Raw genomic sequence first — 5,542 nt, 5'->3', positions numbered from 1 at the left:
GAGCGTGCGGACCCTGCATCCTGTTCAGTCTCCCTGGTCTGTAGCGACCACTTCCTGGGCATCTAACCCGTCCCACTGCTCGGGACCTTGCTCTGGGGAACCTGGCACCTACTCAAACGTCCTGCTGGTGCCCCCTGAAATTCTTAACCACTTTGTCTTTTCACATGTGTTATAAATCAAGGCCAAGGGAAAACAGCACAGGAGGAGACACTTGGAAATCAGCATAACGTGTATCTCTTCTTCTTTGCTACTCTATTTGCAGATGACGCAGAATTCCAAGATATTTGGGAGTTAAGCATTCCTCAAAGCTACTAGGAGGTAAGATGTTAAGACTATGACTGAGTCAGAGGTGATGGGGGTGGAGGGGCACATACTGACCACCCCTTGGAGACCACACTTCCCGGTTGAACCAAGACTTATCTTTAACACAGAAAGAAAGCCATGGATGGCATTCTAAAAACAGAAACAGCCAAGGAGTTCTATTATGCCCTTGTTTTTACTTGTGTTACTTCCTTGCGTTAGCCGACCACTTACATGCAAAGTAATGACCTGAAAAGGAAAAATAGGACTTCCGGTTCCTTCTCCTATTTTATTTATGTCTTACACATCAGTTAGCCACAGTATAGAGTATCAGTAGAATGTATGCATATCAAGAAATGAAATAAAGATGGTAGTGATGGTTGTACAATATAAATGTACCTAATACGACTGAACTATCCTCTTAAAAACGGTTAAGGTGGTAAATTTTATGTTATGCTTATTTTATGACAATTAGAAATTAATTCTGGGTGAGAGGGGAGAGGGTGGGAGGGAGATCCAAAAGGTGGGGGATACATGTATACATATAGCCGATTCACTTTGTTGTAGAGCAGAAACGAATCCAACGTTGCAAAGCAATTATGTATTAATTAAAAAAGATGAACGTCACAACAGGAAAAAAACAGGAAAAAAATTAATTTTAAAAATAAGTAAAATACAACCAGTTGGATTTTGTGGAATGTTTCTGCTGTTCTGGTGAAGATGAAATACATATACATGTACAAACCAAGGCATATGAATTACATAATTTTGTGATGCAGCAACTGAGTTAAATTCTGTCATATTTTCATTTAAAATGACATTGCATAATATAAAGTGAATAATACAATTTCTTCCATTTAAAGTTTTAATTTAAAAAGTTAGAATTATGATAAATAGCAAATATTAAACAGTATGACATTGAGAGAAAGACTGCAAAAAGAAAGGAAACAATTGTATTTTAGTACTTTTAAAGGCATTGTTCTATCTGGTTTTTTAAATGAGGGAACCCACATTTTCATTTTGTATCAGACCTTGCAAATTATGTATCTCTTTCTTTTCATCTATACTGTATCTACAGTGGTGAGGAATGTATTTGGAAAATGTAAAGAATGCCTATTACCCTACATACATAGCTTTGTGAGCAAAAAGTGCCCAGTGGGATGCTCAGAATAGAAACATGCACTTAAAAAAAATGTACTGGAGTATAGTTGATTTATAATGTTGTGTTAGTTTCAGATATATAGCAAAGTGTTTAATTAGCTATACAGGTGGCTCAGAGGGTAGAGCGTCTGCCTGCAATGCAGGAGACCTGGGTTTGATCCCTGAGTCAGGAAGATCCCCTGGAGAAGGAAATGGCAACCCACTCCCGTACTCTTGCCTGGAAAATCCCATGGACAGAGAAGCCTGGTAGACTACAGTCCATGGGATGGCAAAGAGTCGGACATGACTGAGCGACTTCACTTTCATGCATGTATCCACTCTTATTTTTTTTTTTTAACTTAAAATTATTTTTCCATAGAAGCCGTTACAGAGTACTGAGTAGAGTTCCCTGTGTTATGCAGGTTTTTATTAGTTATCTATTTTTATCTATAATACAGTAGTGTGTATATTGCAATCCCAATCTCCCAGTTTATCCCTCCTTTCCCCCGTCCCTTGGTAACTGATACGTAGACTTTTAACTTGGGCCTTGTACCCATGTCATGTTGTTAACAAGCTTATTATTTGTGTTCTCTTGTTTTGCTTTTGTCTTCAACTCCTTTCTTGATCTATGTGTTATTTGAGAGACATATTCAGTGTCACAGCCTGGCATTAATCAGTGACAACATTTAACAATGAAAAGCTATTGAAGCAGAAAGGATTTTAATTATTCGTAACTATCTTTTCACTTTCACTAATTGCTTTGTGGGGTTTCCATACATCTTTAATTTAAAAGAATTCTCAAAAATGACAAAAGAAAGAAACACTGGTATATTTTCACATACCTTTAAAGGTCCATTTTACCAATTCCATAGTAAAAAAAAAAAAAAAGGAATGTTTCCTATGATTCTGAAGTCCACTAAGTACTAACGCAGGCACTGGAAGTTGGTTTGCCTCCCTTTTCATCATATTTGATGTCTGTCAGTCCTTTTTATAATTTTTCTTGTATATTTTCCCTGTGCTAATTATTTTCTTATTATTGGTTACTGACAGGAAGAATGCAAGCATGCTTAATAAGTTTCTTTCCTCACTGTAATTTACTGATTCCATTTTATCTCCTCCTCTCCCCGCTTTCTGTACCTGTAGCAACACTGACTCAAGTGCTGGTCATCTTCAAAGCATGCTTGAGACCTGTGTCACAGCTGCAGGGAACCAGGAAGGCATTAAACCTTAGAAGCTTGCTTTTCTTTTAAAAGTGAAAGGCTCATTAAAATTTATCCTGTTCCGTATTTGATAGGTCATTCTAAACTTAAGCTGTCATTTTTGTTTTTAAGGGATATACATATGCTGCCTTTCATATTAAGAAAGATCCCATTGTATTTCTGTGGATAGAGCCTGTACTTTGAATTGTATTTCCAGGTGGCACAATTGATCCATCCGCATCCCCTGCCAGGATCTACTCTGGGACCAACAGCCTACCATGAGAGGTACCTCTACTGGGATGATTGGTACAGTGCAGTTTGTAGCTGAGAAACAGATTATCTACAAGCCAGGTTTACGAGAACCTGTTTTCTGTTTCACTGCAATTATCTTTGATATCACCAAACTTCATGGGCCCTTTCCTGTGCTCTGGTTAGCTCTACTGTGTAGCATTTGAACACCGACACTTACTTTTTCCTCTTTTGGTTTCTAGGTCACCCTTCTCTCTTTTTTTATGCTCTCTCCTTATAGTCATATATGTCTTTTTCCAGCTACTCCTCTCCTCTACCAGTTCCTCTTAAGTGCCAATGTTCTCCAACACTTCATTCTCAGCCCTGTTCTCGTTCTATTCTAAAATAATCTCACTTGGTGATCTCATTCAAACCAGGACTTCAATGGCTGTGTGTACCCTGTTGACCTCTCTCCTGCCTAGACCTTTCTTGAGTTGTTTTCTGTATTTATTATATCAGTTGTAAGTAACAGATAATGTAACAAACAACTGAAAAAACATAGAGCATGTTTGTCCCACAGACTGAATAATAAGTCCAGAGATAGTCAATCCATGGCTTTTGCAGAAGACCTTTTAGTCATTACTGATCATTTGGATCATTACTGATCCAATTCCACCTGCCTTTTTACTGCAACATTGTTAGCATATTGGCTTTGGTCCTAATGCTTGTTGCTTCCTAGTCATACAATGGCTGCTACATTTCCTGGCATCACATCCAGAGGAAACAGGAGGAAGGAATAAACAGCTGGGCCTGGCTTTTTTTTTTTTTTTAAATAGAAAGCAAAATATTCACTAGAAATCCCACCAGACATATGTTCAGATGTAACACTGACGAAGTATCACTTGGCTCTCCATAATTTTAAGGTGGATTGTAAAGTTGGTTATTAAATTTTCCTTTGATAATGGATAAAGGGAAGGGAGGATTTAGTTATGAATATATTGAGGTACCCAGTCCAGCTATGGATAAATCCGTAGTTGGAGGTAGCCAATCCAGTGTTGGCCCATCTATTTTCAAACTTGACATCTCTAGCAGGATATTCCACAGATACCTTAAACTCAGCCTACAGATTTTTTTGGAGGTGGGTAAAACTTAGCAAAAAGGAATGGCAACTGGTGACTTTCCTGTTTTTATGATTTTTAGCCTGGTGATGAAGATCATGTTTTGATTTAAGGCAGCTGAAATGTCCATGGAAAACCTATTGGCTTTGTGACCAGAGACATCAGAGGACAGAAGACAGGGCGGTTACAGCTGAAGGAAAGTGAGGATTCATCCCAGAAAGGAAAGAACCAGAGAATGGAAGCCCCAGGTATGTGTAAACTCATACTTATAAAATTATAATAGATAATTGTAAATAATATTGTATTCATTGGTTGATATAAAATGTTCCCAGAAGGGTTCAGAGAAATTCAAGGGAGCCTGAGAGTGATTATAAGAAAAAGTTGAGTGATTTATATGATCTGAAGAGAAACCAGAGTATGAGGGTAATTATAAGAGAGTCGGGTAGACTTTCCTAGAAATTGTACCACTTTAACTGGATCCTGAAGGACCCACTTTGTTCTTCCAGGGAAGGATGACAAAGATGCATGATCAATGAGCCACCAGAATCAATAAAATTCTTTTTTAAATCTTAGGGAAAAGAATATGGATAATCCTATAGATATTCCTGGAGGGAAATTTTGAGTCCCAGGTGATTTGGGGAAGTTCTTTAGAACTAAAACATATATGAAGCCTATACCTAGACTTCTAGATGGAGAATGAAAGAACTGTCTAATTAACTCTCTCTTCCTTAATAAGTGACAAGGTAAGTGCAGATAACATCAACAGGTTGCAGTAATCTGGACCAATGTCAAGATAAGGCCAAAGGAGAGAGAGAAATTCAAAATAGTTTATTTGTCAAAACACTTGGGTACCTATAGTAATGTGTACACTCTGCCCAATGTCTAGCTGACTTAGACCATATCTGTAAGGATAGAGTCAATGATGCTAAAGATGAAAAGCAATTGAAATTTGAAATGTCACCTACTTCAGTGAAACGGTGGTAAAGTTTGTTTCTAACCAAGTTAATTGCCTATATTTTCTGCTAAAACAACAAAAGCCACATTCTTCAGAACAATATAATGAAATCTAGAGACTCCATAATATATATTTTGTGATGTTCAGGATAAAGTCTATTTTTACTTAAACTATGAAGAAACAGGAAGTTGTGACCATTTTCAGGAGGAAAAACAATCAGCTGAAGTGAACCCTTGGATAATCCATATTTTTATTTTTCAGAAAAGATCTTTAAGGTAGCTTTTGTAAGTATGTTCAATTAACTAATGAGGGGAAAGAAATAGTCTCAGAAGATGAATGGAACATACTAAAAGATCAAAAAGCATATGAAAAAATGTTCACATCTTTAGTCATTAGAGAAATAGTGAATAAAAGTTTAACTTGATACCACTATAATCCTGTAGGAAAATTGGTAATAACATTCATTGGAGATGCTATAGAACAACTGGAATTCTCTTACATTTTTGATGAAAATATATAGTCATATGAGTAGTTTGGAGAATTTGGAGTTTCTTAAAATGTTAAGCCTGTACCTACCATATGAGCCACATAATCCACTCTTA

General features: G+C 37.0%; 1 long non-coding RNA gene across 1 annotated transcript; it reads left to right on the top strand.

Moving 5' to 3' along the window:
* The first annotated feature begins 259 nt into the window (after positions 1-259).
* LOC139182625 (uncharacterized) lies at positions 260-4,820 on the top strand. Its single transcript, XR_011566143.1, has 3 exons — positions 260-318; positions 2,857-2,924; positions 4,068-4,820. It is a non-coding gene; the product is annotated as an uncharacterized lncRNA (long non-coding RNA).
* Positions 4,821-5,542: the final 722 nt, after the last annotated feature.

This window comes from Bos indicus, chromosome 4 (assembly GCF_029378745.1).
Source record: "Bos indicus isolate NIAB-ARS_2022 breed Sahiwal x Tharparkar chromosome 4, NIAB-ARS_B.indTharparkar_mat_pri_1.0, whole genome shotgun sequence".
In the NCBI taxonomy this organism is placed as follows: domain Eukaryota; kingdom Metazoa; phylum Chordata; class Mammalia; order Artiodactyla; family Bovidae; genus Bos; species Bos indicus.
This window is presented reverse-complemented; position numbering and strand designations above follow the sequence as displayed.